General features: G+C 37.8%; 1 pseudogene; it reads left to right on the forward strand.

Annotated features, from left to right (window-relative positions):
- The first annotated feature begins 5,566 nt into the window (after positions 1 to 5,566).
- LOC101642157 overlaps positions 5,567 to 21,150 on the forward strand; it is a 68,672-nt pseudogene continuing 53,088 nt past the window's right edge.

Genomic DNA, 21,150 nt, shown 5'->3' on the forward strand with positions numbered 1-21,150 from the left:
ATATTTGTACATCTCAACCTCACAATTGTGCTTAGTGAACCCGTGGTTAGTGGTGGGGCTGGCACCCTCACCCTCATACTACATACATCTATTGTGTAAAGCATATTTGTACATTCATTGCCCTCATCATTCTCAAAACATCTGCTCCCCACTTAAGCCCCTGGCACCAGCTCATTTTTTCCCCTCCCTCCTTGCTCCCACCTCCCTCATGAACCTTTGATAATTTATAAATTATTATTTTGCCATACCTTGCACTGTCCAATGTCTCCTTTCATCCACTTTTCTGTTGTCCGTCCCCCAGGGAGAAGGTTATATTTAGATCCTTATAATTGGTTCTCCCTTTCAACCCCACCTTCCCTCCACCTTCTCGGTATTGCCATTCTTACCACTGGTCCTAAAGGGATCATCCTCCCTGGATTCCCTGTGTTTCCAGTTCCTATCAATACCAGTGTATATCCTCTGGTCTAGCCTAGCCAGATTTGTAAGGTAGAATTGGGATCATGATAGTGGGCGTGTGTGTGTGTGTGTGTGTGTGTGTGTGTGTGTGTAACCATTTAGGAACTAGAGGAAAGTTGTATGTTTTATCATTGCTACTCACCACCCTGACTGGCTTGTCTCTTCCCCGCAACCCTTCCATAAGGAGGTGTCCAATTGCCTACAGATGGGCTTTGGGTCTCCACTCAGCACTCCCCCTCATTCACAATGATATGATTTTTTTGATAGCTGAGCACCATCAGCTTTCTTCACCACATTTGCTTATGCACCCATTTGTCTTCAGCAATCATATATGAGAGATGTGCACACAATGATATGATTGCTTTTGTTCTTTGAGCCTGATAACTGATCCCTTCAGCACCTCACGATCACACAGGTTGGTGTGCTTGTTTCACGTGGGCTTTGTTGCTTCCGAGCTAGATGGCTGCTTGTTTACCTTCAAGCCTTTAAGACCCAGATAATATAGCTTTGGATAGCTTGGCACCATCAGCTTTCTTCACCACATTTGCTTATACACCCACTTTGTCTTTAGCAATTGTGTCCAGAAGGTGAGCATCATGGAATGCCAGTTTAATAGAACAAAGTATTCTTGCATTGAGGGAGTACTTGAATGAAGGCCCAATGTCCATCTGCTACCTTAATACTAAGCCTATTCATATATGCACATAGGTCTATTTCCACATCCTCATATATAAATATATTTACATATATACATGCCTTTATTTAGACCTCTATATGTGCCCTTTGCCTTTTAGTTCTTTCCTCTATTTCCTTTTACCTTTCTCTTGTCTCACCATCATGTTCAGCCTTCATTTGGGTATCAGTAATTCCTCTCAGTTACATTACCCTTGGCCATGCCCTACCAGGCCTCCTACACTCTCCTCACCACCTATTTGGATCACTTGTTCTCCCTTATCTGGGTTTGTTAACACTGCTTCCTTTCCCCCACCTCCTCCTCTCCCCTGTCCCCCCGGAACCGTTGGCCCCATTGTTTTCTCCTCCAGATTGTTCATCCAGCCTCTTATTTAGACAGATCTGCGGAGACAATAACATGCCCCAAAACAAGATAGAGCAAAACCAAGCAACAAAAGAAAACAAAACAACAACAATAAGAAGCCAATGACAAAACAAAACAACAAGAAAGAAAAGCTTGTAGTTAGTTCAAGGCCTGTTTGTTGGCCTTCAGGAGTGTTTTCAGGTTGAGTCTGATGGGGTGCCAGCCCTGGCCCCAAAGTCTATTTTTGGTATTCCCTGGGGACTTCGTTGCTCTATTCCCCTTGCTGTTCTGTTCCATGCTCTATTTGTTATTTAAGTATTTAAATTATAAACTTTTATTTTAAGTTCCTTTCTATATTATGAAATATCAATTTATATAGCTCATACAGAAGATTGAAATTAAACAATTTTTATTTTATAGCTCACTGTACATATATATACCTTATTTTACCACAACTGTTTAAACATTGAATAAGATTAACACAGCCACTTTTATTTCAGAGAGTTTTATATTCTAACAATCTCTACTTTTGACTTATTGATGATTAAGAATGGACAGCAGGGAGGAGATCTACAAGTTGTTTTTTATTTTTATTTTCTTCTGTAACATGATTTTTAATTAAGTGGTTTGCCTATAATGAGAATTGTGACACTCTCCCTTGCTCTTTCACTTTCTTTGAGTTTCATTACCTTTTTTCTGCCATTGACACTTACTTAGTCAATAATCTAGCATCTTGCCTGGTGTTCTCTTTTGGTGTTGATGAATGCCTACATATTGCAAGCTCCTAGGTTTCTACTGTCCATGTGATATCACAAATGTTACATGTAAAAACCATAGCAGAAAATTGATGTCACATGTATTATAACCATTCCTTCTACAGCACTCTGTTTTTCTGTTAGGTTTACCCTGTTACAATGGCCACAAAGAACTCAGACAAAACTTGCGATTATGGGTGTCTATTGGGGACATTCACAGACTACCTTAAACCAGGATCAAAAAATATTAAAAACATAATATTTTCATCCACCACAACAGCAGGCACGTCTCTCTCCCTGATCCTCAGCCTATGGTTTCTTGGCCTTTGTTTCTCCAGGTGCTAGAAATAGAGAGCCTGCCGACTGCTCTCCTTCACCTTCTCATAGTCTCAGCACTGCTGTGTTCAAGGTCGGATGCATTTGGTCTCAGCCTCTGCCACTTCAGGCAGAGAAGGATCTCCACAGTGCTCTGTTAATGGCTCTTCTTTTTTGATGATCCTGTTTTTGAAGCAGCTCTCTAACAGCTAGGTGAATGGAAACTGAATTGAACAATCTCTAAGATCAGTGTTTCACATGTCCTATATGCATAATCCCATCCAACCATTTAGCGAGCATTAAAGAGGCAGGTATAAAAGAGGCATATTGAGAAAGTTCATGTCACCACAGTAGTTTATCGATTATTCATTTCATAGGAATGAATTAGATACACACTTGATCTATATAACTAACATAAACAGTTTCTGGCTAACCTGCATTGAAAAATTACAGAAATGTTCAAAATCTTCCTTAAAGATATGTAGCAAAATCTTCCTTTTGTGGCAAAGAAATATAGACTGATCATTGTGTCTTCATAGAAAAATTCAGGGCATACATTTATCCACATTTACAAAAATAACCACCTGTTCATGGTATTATGTTTTTTGATACAATGTTATGTGGATGGACCACTTGAATAGTTCTCAAATAAGATAATTTGGGGACATATTAAAGATTACACTGAGGAGCTCTGAATAATTGAATAAATCATAGAACTTGACCATTCAATGTCATCATATTTTTCACTAGCCATCAAGGAAGTCATAGTAGTAATTATGTAGTTTAGCAGGAGTTCAAAGAGCAAGGCTAAATCTGAAATAAAGTAACCACATGGTGCCTTTCTGATTGGCAGCAGTGAATAATATCAAGCCAGCATTTCTAGGCTTACATCAAATGGCACAAAGATTTAGCTGGATCACTTCCATAGAAACAACTGATCTATTAGAATTATTCGATGACCTCTCCAAGCCTCAGTTACTGTACTTAAGGCATATAATCTCAAGATGATTTTGCAGCTCTATATGCAAGGAACTAATAAAATATATATGGTGTTATTACTCCCATAGGCATAATGCCTGAGTCTGAGAACTAAGGAATACAAGTAGGCATGGTATTTATTACTTTTAGAATTAAAAACTCCTTGTCTATTCTCTGACCTTAAAATCTGGACTCTGCTAGTTTAATAGGCTCTGTTTTTAAAAGTCTGACCTCAAATCTGGACTCAAGTGGTTTTAATAGGTCTTATTGGTGCCAAAAGGTGTAATTCTTTCAGCAGGGAACATATGGAAGTTATGATCCTCACTTATCCTGCTGCTCCTACTGATACAAGATAGAATGCAAATGGTTGCATGGTAAAGGGTAAAAGAAATAGCTTAAAGTCAGTATCCTAGAAATAGGGGTGAAGTTATATATAATATTATCTGCTGACCTGCTATAACTGCTCTCTGATAGATATGGAAGAATTTCAAGAGGATGACAGCCAAAGCAAGTTTACTTTGCATAATATTCTCTGTAAATTAGGTTATATAGCTAATGCATTCTCCATAACTTGAAAGAATTAAATTTGAATCTGAGTCTAGTAAAAAAAATATATAAAACATGTTACAAAGTAAAAAAATATATCTTTGTCAAAGTTTATATTAAAACTATTTCGAACTTAATGATATTTTAATTTATACCTATTTTGAGCATGTTAGTTTTAAAGCTACATCCATAAAATAAACCAAAATCCACTGCCATTGAGTCCATTCTGACTCAACTCAACATAAGTTATGGTCAATTAATACCGAAAATAAGACAGTGTCTTATATTAAATGTTGCTCACAAAGAAGCGCTAGGTCTTAATTTCACAGAATATCTTATTTTTCCATGAAGAAGAATATGTACACATTTATTGTTGAACAACAAAAAAGGAAATTTATTACCTGTATACAGTACAGTACTAGTTGTCATCATAAACCAGCATAACCAGACAAACTGTGAATCCTACAGTATCAATAATTTCTTATTACTGCCATTATTTCCATGTACAACAATCCATGGTACATTTGCTTATAATCTATGGCACATTTACTCACCCTTCCTGTCTGCTCTGGCTGCGCTGTGGCCAACAGTGAGCTGCGTGGCAGCACCTGCCACTATGGTCTAGAGTCCAGAGTTACAATAGCTTCGGGGGGCCTTATTATTGGGGAGGCCTTATGTTCAGGAGGTCTTATTTTGGGGGATGCCATATATTTCAGTGAGAGGCAAAACTGTAAGTAGGTCTTATTTTCAGGGGATGTCTTACTTTCGGGCAAACATGGTATGATCCTTCTAGCCATAGTTCTTTATGATATATTATGATTCTGGATTTCACACATCTTTCGTGGTGGTCTGATTTTGGAGAGGATTCTCTGCTATGCTGATAGACAGGAATGGGGTGAGATTGAGACCTGGTGGAAGGTGTGGTCAAGCCACATCCTTTGTTTTTTTTTTGGAAGCATGTTTAAGAGCCCACTTTAGTAGAGGGTGAAAGCTAGGTCATCTCCTTTGTTTCCTTGAGGGTATCTATAGGACTCACTTTTGTAGATGGTGCGAACCAAACCACACCCTTCATTCCCTTGGAGACATCTTTGATTTTACCTTGGTAGAAGATGTGACTTAAAACACCATCTTTTGTGGGGGTCTGAAAGCTAGTTCTAGCTTGCATCATCTCACCTGGAAAACCAGACCTCTTATTTCTTGACTGAGCTTTGGTAGAAGCAAGAAGACTTGCTTTGGGATATTTTTGCCTTATGGCCAGCATTTTGCTGACCTCTGGTTGAATAGAACCCACCACCCAATGCTACATATCCTTAAAATTTTGTAAATATCTGTGGGACCTTGCACCTGATCAGAGAAGTGAGAGAATATATTCAAGGAAGGGGCCGGGGTGGAGTAGAGTAGTATGTTGGAAGAATTGGCTATCATTGGCATCTTCTATCTCTGCCTCCTCAGGACTCCAAAACATATCAAAATCACCAGCATGGAGGTGATTCCGACTCATAGTGAGACTGTAACTCTTTATCTTCCGCAGCGGATCAGCTGGTGGTTTCGAAATGCTGACCTTGCAGTTAAAAGCAGCCAAAAGTGTAATCACTATGCCACCATCTTCCACTTGGCGACTAGTCTGGTATTAATTCTCACAAAATAAATTTTTGCCAAAAAGTTGTAAATCTTTACAGGAGCCAACAACCCTACCTTCTTCCTCCAGATCAACTGATGTGCTCGATGGGCTATCTTCCAGTTAACTGCCTAATGTGTAACTCACGATGCCACCAGGGCTTTTCCTTCAAAAGAAAGGTAACCTAAAATTCATATTTAATTGTTAAATCTACTCATGTAAAGAGTTAAAGTCTTGAAAACCCACAGGGCAAGTTCCACCCTGTCTGATAGGTTCTCTATGAATTGGAATCGATTGCAGTAAGTTGTAAATTTTTGTTTTTTGTGAGCTTTTTTCTTTTGTGTGGGTGTATAGAGTTCCAGAAATTGTGAAAATTAATGTTCAAGTGATTGAGCTTGTAATTCTTAGGTATATTTATTTGGTTTACAATATTTAATTTTAACAAAATGTTGTAGGGCCTAGTGGCATTGTTGTCCAGGAAAATGACTAAAAGTTAATGTGTTATGTCTCACAATATATTCTTTTGCATATATTCTAAAGAAACTCAAATAGTTCAGGGTCCTATTAAGAACTATCAGGATTACATTTATTTTCGTGTAATATTTTTTCAGTGTTTAGTTTTTCAGCAAATAAATATAGAAATAAAGTGGGGAGGGTGGAAGGAGGGTGGAGTAGAGAGGGGGAACCAATTATAAGGATCTACATATAACCTCCTCCCTGGGGGATGGACAACAGAAAAGTGGGTGAAGGGGGACATTGAACAGTGCAAGATATGATCAAATAATAATTATTTATAAAGGGTTCATGAGTGAGGGGGGAGCGAGGAGGGAGGGGAGAATGTGAGGAGCTGATGCCAGGGGTTTAAGTGGAGAGCAAATGTTTTGAGAACAATGAGGGTAATGAATGTACAAATGTGCTTTACACAATTGATGTATGTATGGATCATGATGAGTTGTATGAGCCCCTAATAAAATAATTTAAAAAAAAATGATGATGGTAGCAGATGTACAAACGTGCTTGACAGAATGGATGTATGGATGGATTGTGATAAGAGCTGTATGAGCCCTCAATAAAGTGATTGAAAAAATAATATAAATAAATATATAGAAATAAAGTAATATGATCCTATGTGAGGAAGTGTGTAACTTCAAAGTCAGTTGTTCTAATGCACTAGCCATTCACCATGAGAAGAGGAGGGTGACCTCTCATAAAAAGTTATAAAGCTTTAGAAACCCAATATATGGTTTCCATGAATCACAATGACTTGATGTCACTCTTATTATTGCCATTAAATGGAATCTCACTCATGGTGAGCACAGAACTAACTTAAAGGACTTTCATAACTGTAAACTTTCAGAAGCAGACAGCCAGGACTTGTTTCATAGGCATTGCTGGGTAGGCTTGAACCACTAACTTATGAGTTAGTGGTCCATAACTGAAAATTCCAATGACAACTTGAGAAGGCAGAGTAAAGAACTATAAGGAAATGTACAAGGACCTAGGCTTAGAAAACCAAAATGGAAGAGCAGGCTCAGTATCTTAAACAGAACAAAACAAATAAGGGCTTAAGTGGCAATATTGAAAGATGCTATGTACACAATATTGAGTGATGCTGGAAACAGCAAAAGAAGATGGCAATGATACACAGTCACAATATCAAAAAGAACTAGGTGACATCTACACATTTCAAGGGATAGTATTTGATCAAGAACCTATGAGACTGAAGGAAAATGACAAACTGCGCTGAATGAAAGGAATAGTGACACACACACACACACAGCTCCAATAACTGATTGAATGCACATTGAAATATTGCAACAAGATGATAATGCACTGGGAGCACATATTCATCTATGCCAATAAATCTGCAAGACACCTACTTGGCTAACTGACTGGAAGAGATCCAAATCTATACTTATTCCTGAGAAAGGTGACTTCAAAGAATGCAGAAATTATTGAACAATATTATTAATATCACATGCTAGTAAAATGTTGATGGCATACATTCAATAATGGTCGCTGCAGTAAATTGAAAAGTAGCTGCCAGGAATTCAAGCTGGGTTCAGAAGAGTACATGGAACAAGGATTCCATTGATCTTGGCTCAAAGCAGGGAATAACAGAAAAATGTTTACTACTGTTTTAATTTTTAGGTAAAATCATTTGAAAACATGTATCATTATCAATGGTAGATAGTCTTGAGAAGAATGGGAATTCCAGAACATTTCACTGTGCTCAGGCAGAACCTATACATGGATAAAGATGCTGTTATGTGAACACAAGAGGGACATACTGCATGGCTTACAATCAAGAGATGTGTGCACTAGGGTGTATCCTCTCACATACTTATTCAATCTGCATGCAGAGCAAATGATCAGAGAAGCTGAACTATATAAAGAAAAATGTGGCATCTGCACTGGAAGATGGCTTTTTAGCAACCTGCAATATGCAGAAGATGCAACTTTTCTTGCTGAAAGTGAGGAGGATTTGAAGTATTGCTGATGAAGATCAATTGTAGCATTCAGTATCGAGTAAAATTTAATGTAAAGAAAACCAAAAGCTCCCAATCCCAATGACCTGGACACCTTCCCCTCTCCCCAGAAGAATTTATTTCAGAGGACAGCACTGAAGCTGTACCTCAGGGAGAGGGACATGTCTCATCAGAGCACACGGGAGCAAACGAAAGGGGAGGAAGAAAGAGTGGAGCACATCCTGGCCCACCAAGCCTTGACAATGATATTCCTGCTCAAAGCAGCCAATCCACAGAGAAGACCATATCGGTGGCCCCACTATGAGACACGACATTGCTCACTGACCCATAGCCCTACTTGGGACAACACTGGAGACACAGTGTGGGAATTCCGCCCAATCTGATCCCACCACACTGAAGCAAAACACTAAGGGCGTGAAACAGAATAGCAAGGGGAACAGAGCAACAAAGTCCCCAGGGAATACCAAAAATAGACTTTGGGGCCAAGGTTTGGCACCCCATTAGACTCGATCATAAACACTCCTGAATACAACAAATAGTCCTTGAACTAACTACAGGCTTTTCTTTTTTATTATTGGTGGGGCTTTTTGTTTGTTTTGTTGCTTTGTTTTGCTTTTATTTTTGGGCATTTTATTATATCTGCAGGTCTATCTAAATAACATAGGCTGAATGAACAATCTCAAGGAGAAGACAAGGGGACCAACAGTTCCGGGGGGACATGGGAGAGAGGGAGGTGGGGGGAAAGGAAGTGGTGTTAACACACCCAGGGACAGGGGAACAAGTGATCCATATAGGTGGTGCGGAGGGTGTAGGAGGCCTGGTAGGGTATGATCAAAGGTAATGTAAGCAAGAGGAATTACTGAAACCCAAATGAAGGCTGAACATGATAGTCGGACAAGAGGAAAGTCAAAGGAAATAGAGGAAAGAGCTAGGAGGCAAAGGGCATTTATAGAGGTCTAAATAAAGGCATGTACATATGTAAATATATTTATATATGAGGATGGGGAAATAGATCTATGTGCATATATTTATAGGTTTAATATTAAGGCAGCAGATGGACATTGGGCCTCCACTCAAGTACTCCCTCAATGCAAGAACACTATTCTAAACTGGCATTCCATGATGCTCACCTTCCTGCCATGGTCACTGAAGACAAAATGGGTTCATAAGCAAATGTGGTGAAGAAAGCTAATAGAGCTTGGATATCAAAAGATATAGCATCTGGGGTCTTAGAGGGTTAAAGGTAAACAAGCAGCTATCTATCTAATAAGCAACAAACCCCAAATGGTAGAAGCACACCAACCTGTGTGATCACTAGGTGTGGAAGGGGTCAGGTATCAGGCATCGAAAAACAAAAAAATCATATCATTGTGAATGAGGGGGAGTGTGGAGTGGGGAATCAAAGCCTATCTGTAGGCAACTGGGAACCCCCTTACAGAGGGGTCATAGGGAGGAGAGGAGCCAGTCAGGGTGCAGTGTAGCATCGATGAAACATGCAACTTTCCTCTAGTTCCTAAATGCTCCCCTCCCTCCCCCCACTATCATGATCCCAATTCCACCTTACAAATCTGGCTAGACCAGAGGATGTACACTGGTACAGATAGGAACTGGAAACACAGAGAAGTCAAGACATATGATCCCTTCAGGGCCAGTGCTGAGAGTGGCAATTCTGGGAGGGTGGAAGGAGGGGAGGTGGAAAGGGGGAGCCAAAAACAAGGATCTACATATAACCTCCTTCCTGGGGGATGGACAACAGAAAAGAGGGTGAAGGGAAATATCGGACAGGGCTAGATATGACAAAATAATAATAATTTGTAAATTCTCAAGGGTTTATGAGTGAGGTGGGAGCGGGGAGTGAGGGGGAAAATGAGGAGCTGATGCCAAGGCTTAAGTGGAAAGCAAATGTTTTGAGAATGATGAGGGTAACAAATGTACAAATGTGCTTTACACAATTGATGTATGTATGGATTGTGACAAGAGTTGTATGAGTCCCCACTAAAATGATTTTTTTAAAAGAAAGAAAAAATAAGAAAACCAAAATCCTTACATTTGAGTAATAGGTGACATCATGATAAATGGAGAAAAGTTTGAAGTTGTCAAATACTTCATTTTGCTTGGATCTACAATAAATGCTCATGAAACAGAAGTCAAGAGATCAAAGGACTCCTTGCATTGGGTAAATCTGCTGCACAAGACCTCTTTAAAGAGGGGGGAGGGAGGGGAGCATTTAGGAACTAGAGGAAAGTTGCATGTTTCAAAATACTGATTATTAAATTGTAGTTGTACACTCACCACCTCATGTCCATTGCAGAAACTAAAATACAACCTCTTAAGAGAAGTCGACTACATGCTTAGTATCTGTGGTTCAAGGGAAGAGTCCCCAGTGTTTCACATGAAAGCTAGTATCTATAAAAGGAACAATTATCATTTTATGTTAAATGGTAAATTTAGGAACTACAGCAACAACAAAAATAAGACATGATAACATTATTCCTGGAAATCAGTAACAAATTCTTGAAGACCAAAGGATGCTCGTGTCATATCATCACAATCACAGGTATCGCGTTATTCTGGGAAAGGAGTGTTCAAGGAATGCCACGAGGTTGCTTCTTCCCCTCAGGAAACAGGTGATTAATTTATTCACTAGGTAAAAGAAAAACCTTCGTACATGGTAGGGATTCGTAGGTGTCTGAAAATGTAGCAGTTATAAGATACTTACATATGTGATAGGCCATTGATAACATACTTCTCAATGCTCAACACATTTTAGAGGAGCTTCATAACTCACTCGAGAAACCCAGGCAGTCCAACAAGCAAGACATGTGTTGGGACTGTTTAGGTGGCATTGATTCAAGATTTATTTCATTTTTACAAAAAAACCAAAAACAATTCAAGTGTTGGAAAATAAAAAACAGGAACGAAATGTAAGGTCCCAGTGGAGGTATTCAGCCTTTAGTGTTTTGTCCTGATCCAAACAAAAGTTTCATAGACATGAAAAACAAAAACAAACCTTCAACTTCATTTGAAACAGCTGATTAAAAATTGGTGTTGTCTGAGTATGCATACTTATGAGTCATAGAGGTCCTTACCCCAGGTATGTGTGCCGCCTTTCTACCTAAGAGAAATGTGGGTTAAAAGTACTTTCTCCATCCTGCTTAATTTGTTATGATGCTGAAGGCCTACGCTCAGCATACATAGAGCCCTGCTGGAGCAATGGTCAAGAACTCATCTGGTTACCGACTATCAGTGTTGGGAAGCCACCAATTGGTCCACAGGAAAAACATGTGGCAATCTACAGAGAAATAGATTTCAACCATGGAAATCCTATTGAACAACTCTGGAAGTGGTAATTGATAGAAGTAGGTTTAGGGATCTACAACACGGTTGATAAATTTCCTAATCTAACCTTTTGAACAAAAATACAGATAGTATAAGGGGGAAATGAAATCCACAAAGGAGATATTTTTTGATATTCAATGAATAAATGTCAACAGCATCAAGCTCGGCAATACAAAATAAATGTATATATGAAAATGGAAAGAGTTGAAGCTATTGTTACATGCCTCGATATTTTGCTCCAAATGAGGCATTGATAATAGTTTTTGAGATAATAAGGTTAATATTATATTATTTATGACCTTATAGGTCATTGATACATATACTCAAGTGTGAAATTACGTTTTACAATTTTAAACAGTCTGTAAGAAACAAGGAATATCTCAACCCCTAGATAATATTCAAGACTGATTTCAGCAGCAAAGATGTTCACACAAATGAATGGCATGTAAAGAGAAGCGTAATCATTTAATTTTCATTATAATTAGAATCTTGATGAACACTATGAAATTCCTGTTCAACATCTGAAAGTATTGACCAGCTTCCGGATTTAAGCAGTGACATTTATTTTTGATAGAGTTACTCTCATCCACGATGCAAAATAAACTTCCTTATAAACCTACATTTTTATGTTCATATACAGATAGGTTTTCCATTGCAAAAGATTCTTTAGTTAACATAATGCAAATTTGGTAAGTATTAAGTCAGAGAAGGCAGAACCTGTTTTTCTAATTGAATTTCCCCAATGTTTACTTCAATTGTGAGGTTTAAATTTCAATTACATTGTTGTATTTCCATATATGAATGTTCAATTAATGTAGACAAGAGTGAATGTTTAAAATAATATTCTTCAAAGCATCTAATATACAACTGATTTGAATAATGTATGGATGTACAGTTATTTTTCCCTGAAGAACATAAAGTGAATATTTTTATGTTTAGTATGATAAAATAATTTCCAACAATTAGCAAACAGGAATATTTTTATAGTTAGTGTTCTGTTTCCAAAAATTGGATATCTTAAACAATAATAAGAGGTATATTATATGACTAAAAGAAGTCAGCATATGCTTTCTCCCATTGTCCTTACAAATATGTTAGTGCACAGATTTAAAACAAATCACATGAAGCATATATTAAAATATAAACAATACACTAAACTATTTACATAAAATGCTAATATTGAGCAATTATTTGGATTTTGTTTTTGACATTTGTGTTAAGTAAAAAATATGTCCTTTCCTTCAAGATATCATGCAAGGTTTACAATGTCATATTTTGTTTTCTTATTGTTAATGCAAATTTTAAATTTACCAGCGTAAGTTGGTAATGAGTATGTGCAAATGATTTGCTCCTTATTCAGCAAGCCTTAGTGGTTTTGCATATTCATTTGTCCTTTCCCTTGAGGAACACTCCATTACATTCTCTAAGTCCTTGACATGTAATGACCTTTCCTTTGCACCTGTTGGCACGCATCTGCTCCACAGAAGCTGTCTGGAGATGTGGTTAGTGCAGATTAGTGGCATTGCCCGACTGTTCTCCATTTTTCATCCAGTGCTCAATCTAGATTCCCCAAACAGAAACCGTCTTGCATTGAATTACTCATAAATTGCTTATTAAGGTGTTAACACTACACTCTTACTGCTCCTTAACATTCCACAAGCCTGAGGAGCTATCAACCGTGCCATTTTATTATTACACTTGCTCTGCATTTTACATCTGCTGTTGAATAGCTTTAGCGATACCTTTCTAATTGGTTTCAGCTACTTAAATATGATTGGCTTCACATTCTCCTCATCTGCTGGTCCTGTTTCCATCACTTCATATTCAGTTCTTTAAATTTTACATTCATGATGTAGATGTTTTCAATTTCAAAATTGCTGAACTATTACTTGTAACAATTGACACTTTTATCATTAAATGCAAAAGAATATTTTTCAATATGGTAGACCTTACTTTACAGAGCACTAATGTTCAAATGAATTTGAATGTTTTAAAAATCATTTTATTGGGGGTTCTTACAGCTCTTATAACATGATTTTAATTTTTAATAACAAGGGAATTTAATAAAGTTTAAACTTTTAACTTAAAACACAGTACTCTCTTTGTAATTTTTCCCTGAATACCCTGTTGCTTAGACATAATGCCTACATATAAAGCAAAATTAAATTTTAGCTCTATTAAAAGGATTAAAATGTAGCAAATCTTTAAAATGTAGCAAAATACTTCATGTTCACATACTAAATTATTAACTTTCTCATTGGATAAAATATAACTTCTTGCCAAAAACTATTTATTCATGGTTACAAACTACCAATGATCATATACTGATGTCATTATAGGTGTAGTGTTTCACCCTAAAATACATTGAGAATAGAAATATTCATCAGTTTCTTCAAATGTCAAAATATCTCCCACCTTCTCAATACTACTTCTTAAGCTGGCACAGGATATTCTGAGTATGTTTTGTTACTGTGACTAAATAGTTCTGTAAGGAAATGTTACTGCTAGGTTACTATTGTTCTAGGAGAAGTCAACATTATTTTAGAGTGGCAACTTTGAAGTGTGTCACTAATGATATTTGTAAAATGTTTCTGGTATACTGCTATAATCATATAAAGGGGTTATTCGTTTATTATGTATATTTATTTTATTGAGGCAAATTACTTGTATGGTTTGCTTGTCAAAATGTTATAATATTTGTGTAGATGTTTTTTATTGGTTTCATAGGGTTGAAAATTTTGCCTTGGAGTATAGTAATACTTCATGACCATCATTCAGAACTATAACTAGTTGTTGCATTTATTTTGTTCATTTAATAAAATTTCAGTTAAAATGTGTCCATTAAAATTTTGCTTTTCTCTTGGATCCCTGCCATACCTTAGGAGAATCTGCCGATAAATACAGAAAACATCGTCTCTAAATAAGTTTAAAATCTAAGTTTAAAATCTATGTGACACAGCAACCCATTTTATTTGTCAACACGCGTGTTTTGCCACTTGCATTCTGATACTCTGGATCCCTGGAAACTGTGGTGTTTATAAAGATTAACTTATACTAGGCCTTGTTACGCTTCAATTCTTTGAACTTGTATGATTGAATACTAAGTTTCCTATTTCCTCCCTTTGGGTGCTATATTTTTTATTTCCATTAAGTTACTTTAGATTACATTTGCTCCCTTTCATTGTTATACCCTTCACCCCTACCTACCCATCATAGCTATTATCTTAAAATGCCCCTGAAAGCTTCCTAGTAGGCCTGGAACTGTTAATATTTATTTTTGTACAAGTATTGAACTTTTATGTAACTCCCCACCCCACTAAGGGAAGAGTCGTTATTCGCTCCTTTCCGAACTGACAAGGGTTCAGTGATGGCCGATCTTTCCACTTTTGAGGACCCTAGCACTGCTGATTCTGGCAGATGGATGCCCTGTGATGTTTGCAGGCAGATGACAGTGACATCTCCTAATCCACAACCACAATGTCAGGCATGCCATAATCTCTACCAGCAAGATTTCCATAAATCCAGGGGACAGCTGTTGGATTAAATGATCTTTACCTCGGGAGGTTTTGTGCACTGTGTACCAAACAAGTAAAAGGAGCATGTGCAATTTAAAACAAACAAACAAAACCTTAGAAATGGGGCAGAAATCAGGCTCCACCGTTGTTTCTATAGTTCCACCGATTAAAGATTCATTGATCCAGAAGCCAGAAACATAATTAAACCAATAAACAATATTTCTGACATTCAAGAAAACAGAAGTCAAAGCACCCCGGGATACTTTAAGAAGTCCTTCTCTGCCAGTGTTTCCTCTTTTGTCACTAAGAGCCTACCTGGAGGGACAAGCTCTATAGGACACTTTCTTGTCCAGCAATGGTGACATAACATTCAACAAATAAAACCATATTTTATTTTACTATCTTATCACCTAACCAGAAGCTGATGTGTTTGACTGGTCTGACAACATTGCGCACAGGCAGACTCTTTGAAAGCAGCACTCATCCACTATACCATCGAAACTCCACCATCTTTAATATAGCTTAATATAGTTGGGACAATATTAGCAAAGTTAGTCTTCCTAAGTCCAAGTCTCAGGAAGCAGCAGTAAATTAAATGGGAATGACAATAGTATAACACCAGAGACTAGTGGACATATCACTAATAAAAACACTTCAGAATTGAATAGCTTTTCTTCGGTATTTCTTAGAAGTTTAACTATATAAGAATTGCCATTTAATGACATAAAGCAGATGGTCAAGAAGAAAGTTGCCCCCCCAAAATTCAAGAAGTAATGTGGCCAAGTAGGTTTTTACATTGCATTGCTTAAAGAATAAAGATGAAAGTCTGAAAGTCTTAATATTGGGACAAATACTGTGATAGACTCTACTTTAATAAAACTATTTTGGGGGAAAAAAACGGGGAACCGACCACAGTGATAGACGTATAATACTCCCCTCCCCCAAATGGGGAAGAACAACAGAAACATGGATTAAGGGAGACAGCAGATGGTGTGAAACATGAAAATAATAATAATTTATAATTTATCAAGTGTTCTGAGCATGGGAGGGTGGGAAAAAAAGAGTAGCTAATATCAAGGTCTCAAACAGAAAGAAAATGTTTAGTAAATGATGATGGCACCGTATGTACAAATGTGCTTGATACAATTGATGTATGGAGTGTTATAAGAGCTATGAGTCCCCAATAAAATGATTTTTAAAATAAATAAGTAAATAAAATATGATTTTTGATCTTTAATAATTTCATATATGTATTTTTCATTTAATGCTTCAAATGAATTTAATTTCAATGTAGATATAACATAATAAAAGTAATGTGCATCATTTATCTTGTTGTTATTAAATTCCCCAAACTCACTGTCATTGAGTCAATTCTGATCCATAGAGACCCTATAAGACAGGGTAGAACTGCTCCTGTGGGTTTCTGAGATTTTTAACTCTTTATGGGAATAGAAAGTCTCTTCTTTCTACTGTGGAGTTGGCTGGTGGTTTCAAACAGTTGACCTTGTGATGGAAGACCAAAGCAAACCAGTATTCCACCAATCAGTTCCAACTTCTAGTAACCTTATATACCACAGAACAAAACACTACCTGGTTCTGAAATCCTTACTTCTACATAATATCTCTGTAACTCAGAATAAGGTTTTGCCTCCGATGATAGGTTTTATGTTAACTTGGATGGGCCAGGATTGCCTCATGATATGGTTTTAGAGTGTGGTCAACTCCATGATGGGAGTTGTGAAGCAGCCAAGAAAAAAAGCCAAACTTACTTCCATTGAGTCAATTCCGACTCATAGCAACTCTATAAACTGACTACCTTAGGATCCAAGCTGCCTCAGAGTGACCCCATGTGGGTTTCTGAGACTGGAACTGTTTATGGGAATAGATAGTCCAGTCTTTAAGGACAGGTTAGAATGGCCCTTGTGTGTTTCCAGGACTGTATCTCATTACGACTTGAAAGCCTAGTGGCTTATAACTTCTTACCTTGCAAGCAGCCACTAGGGTACCTCTGGGTAAAAATAGACTCCCTTATTCTGGTCACAGCCTTGATACAAGTGAGGGAGATTTCACTCAGAGTGTGGCTTACTTTTAGTATAAATTGACAGTGTGTGGAAGCTAGCTCACACCTACTGCCAGATTTGGATTATGCAGCTGGCTCTCTAACTTCCTGTGATATTGCCTGTGGATCCCAGGAATCACCAGTGTTCTGCTAACCTTGGATTCATTCCTGAACTTAGCATCCACAAGCCTACAGTCTTCCCGCTTCATCTTCCTGCTTCCTCAGCCCCTGCAGCTACAGGAGCCAGAAGCCTTCAATTTATACTCCACCCAGGGTGGATTTACCCACTTTTAAAATGGTGTGAGCCATTTTTTAATGTACATTTTTTTCAATATACATACAAATGTCACTGGTTTTGCTTCTCTAGAGAACCCAGCTTAACAAAGCTTCTAATTAATGTTAGATGAACGATCAGGTTTATTCATAATTTCCACAATTTATTTCATCAACAAATCTTTGTCTTTGATACATTTTCTGAGTCCCTCACCAAAAGTGACTGAATTTATAATATTCAGTTGTCTTAGAATTCTCACTTCAGTCACTTCCTTTTTATAATCCCTGAATTAGTTGTGGTGGTTTTTCTTTTTCTCTGCTGACACTCAATTCTTAGGTTCTCTTTGGAAAAAAACCAAAAACAAAAGTCAATGTCCTTGAGACCATTTTGACTCATAGCGACCCTGTAGGACAGAGTAGACCTGCCCCTGTTGTGTGGTGAGTCTGTAAGTATTTACAGGAATAGAAATCCCTCATCTTTCTCTCACTTTGGGGAAGTGTTATTAACAGGAGACTACATTGTGGGCATCATTCCTGAGAAGGACCAAGTCCTAATTCTGTATTCCTCTATCTGTGTATGCTAAGAACATTGCATTTTTTTCTGGGCCTTAGTTTCTTCAAATATAAAATAGGACATTAATGATAAGAATATCTGTATGTAGAGTTATTGTGAGAATTAATGTGATAATTTATGTAAGAACTATGAAGAATTCTTGACACATACTCTTCTATAAATTAAGGCAAGCTGTTGGTTTAGGTAATAATCATATTTTTAGAAATATCTTTTATCAACAATTTTTTGCATATAATTTTTAATCATGTTTTTCCAAATGACCACTAAATGGAAGAAAAAAATTTTTATAGCAACTAATTGCTGCGACTTCTTATCCACTTCAAATCTTCAAAACCTCACTTTTTATTACAGTATCTGGCTGCTTTGCTTCTAGATATAGTTTGACAGTGCCTTGCCTTTAGTTTGGTGACTTTTAAAATATTTCTTCTGCTTTACCATACGCTAGGAAGAAAAGGGAGACTGCTTAATACTCCCACTGGTACAACTCAGAAATGGAGTGAGAAAATGGAGAGTGGAAGAAAAATCTTAGTTACTTGGGAATGGAATCCACAGATTAAATGATTATTTTTCCTTCAGATATGCACTTCTGTGGGATAAAAACCACAAAACTTAAAAATATTTTCCAGAATTTAACTTGGAGAAAAGCACTAATTGCCTACAGGAATCAATTTCATTATTGCTCTTTTTTTCCTTCTGTGTTTCACTAATTCCCATCCCACTTAGTCCTTTGCTTCTGCCATCTTGGATTATTGTCCAAATAAACCATGTTCATGCAAACTTGCATGAGGCTTCTAGAAAACAGGGCTAAAACAAGCTAGTAATTTTGCCTATGTAACTTAACTCATTATTTTTCAGGCATATTCTTTTTTATATATAAATCATTTTATTGGGGGGCTGCTACAGCACTTTTAACAATCCATATACATCAATGTAAGAAGCTCATTTATACATATGTTGCCATCATCATTTTCAAAACATTTTCTTTCTACTTAAGACCTTGGTATCAACTCTGAATTTTTCCTTCCCTCACCTACCCTCATGAACTCTTGATAAATTATAAATGATCATTTTTTCATATCTTACACCATCTGCTGTCTCCCTTCACCCACATTTCTATTATTTGTCTTCCTGGGGGAGGAAAGTTATCCATCCATCATTGTGATCGGTTCTCCCTTTATCCCCCACCTTCTCCCTACCCTCATGGTATTGTTACTTCCATTACTGTTCCTGGGAGGTTTATCTGTCTTGAATTCCATGTGTGAGGGCTCTTCTCTGTACCAGTGTACATGCTCTGGTCTACTCAGATTTGTAAGGTAGAACTGGGATCATGATGGTGTGGGGAAAGAAGCATTAAAGAACTAGAGGAATGGTATGTGTTTCATCATTACTACGCTGCACCCACACTGACTTGTCCCTTCCTTGTGACCCTTATTTCAGGGTATGTCCAATTGTCTACAAATGGGCTTTGGGTCTCCACTATGAACCCTCTGGTTTCTATTGATATGATTGTTTCTTTTGGGTCTTCTGATGCCTGATACCTGATCCTGTCAAAGCCTCATGATCACACAGACTGGTGAGCTTCTTCCATGTGGACTTTGTTGCTTCTCAGCTGGATGGCCTCTGGTTTATTATCAAGCATATAAAACGCCAGATGCTATATTTTTTAATAGCTGGGCACCACCAGGTTTCTTCACCACATTTGCTGAGGAAACCATTTTATCTTCAGTGATTTTGTCAGAAAGATGAGCATCACAGAATGCCATGTTATTAGAACAAAGTGTTCTTGCATTGAGGGAGGACTTGAGTAGAGGCCCAATGTCTGTCTACTACCTTAATATTTAACATATAAATATATGCACATGGACCGATATCCCTATCATCATAAAGAAATATATTTACAAATATGTGTGCCAGTATTTATACCTCTATCAATGTCTTTTGCTTCTGAGTCCTTTCCTCTATTTCCTTTTACTTTCATCCTGTCTCACTATTTTGTTCAATCTGCGTTCAACTATCTATAATTCCTTTCAGCTACATGGTGCTTGATCAAACCTCACCAGGCATTCTATGCCCTCCTCGCCATCAATTTTTAGATCACTTGTTATTCCCTTGTCTCTGGGTTTGTTTGCTCACCCCTTTCTTTCCCCCACCTCCCCAACCTCTCCAATGTCACCACAGAACCATCGGTCTCATTGCTTTCTTCTCAGGATTGTTTATCCTGCCTATCTTACATAGAGAGACATGAAAAAAAAAAAAAGCCTATGAATAGTTCCAGGTGTGTCTGCTGATCCTTATGCATCTCTTCTGACTGGGTCTAGTGCAGTGCCAAGCCCTGCTCCCTGAGTCCAAAGTCTATTTTCAGAATCCCTCAAGGACTTTGCTGCTTTGCTCCCCTTGCTGCTCTCTTGCACTCCCTTCCTGGTACACCCTGGTGTGTGTGGAGTGGTGATGGTCAAACTGGGCAAAATTCCCACACTGTACCTCCAGTGCTGCCCCCATAGTATGGCACACACACATTTTTGTAAATGTCTTTCTCACATCACACTCTACCACCCCTCACACACACACATACCAATACCATCATTTGCTGCCACTTAATATTTGTGTGGACTTTGGCTTTTTACCTTTGAAAAAAATGGACTAAACTTTCCACTGATACAGAATATTTTGAGATTTTGAAATAATTACCAGGTAATAACTAGCCCTCCATTCTTGCCCATAACAATGGTTAAAGAGGAAAAACTCGAACATTGTAGTCAAGCAGAATGGGGTTCAAATATACGTTCAGCAATTTACTAGCTGAGTGACTTTACATAGATCATTTTATATCTCTCTGACATCAGTTTTCTCATCTGTAAAATGAGAATAACCAGACTTACCACACAAACTGACCAATAGAATCTATGATGAAATATTTGGAAGAATGAGTCCTTTTTCAAGCTGTGAAGTGTGCTACCAAGAGATAAGACTCTGTTCGGATGATTCCCTACTGCCTGCACTTCTACCCTGAATCCTTGGAGACTTGCACCAGGAATGTACCCCTTTTGTTCCTGAGGCACTAGTAATGCTAGGAGGTGACTATGTATTAGAGTCAGGTGGGCTGACGGGGTCAGAGACTGGTGGGCTGACTGGGGACTGGACCCTGAAGGTTGAGATAGCCTCCTCCTTCCTATTCCTCCCTGCTTACCTCCCCCCCC

Source organism: Echinops telfairi, unplaced genomic scaffold (assembly GCF_000313985.2).
Source record: "Echinops telfairi isolate 266 unplaced genomic scaffold, ASM31398v2 ScPeMD7_6;HRSCAF=24_1, whole genome shotgun sequence".
NCBI lineage: Eukaryota > Metazoa > Chordata > Mammalia > Afrosoricida > Tenrecidae > Echinops > Echinops telfairi.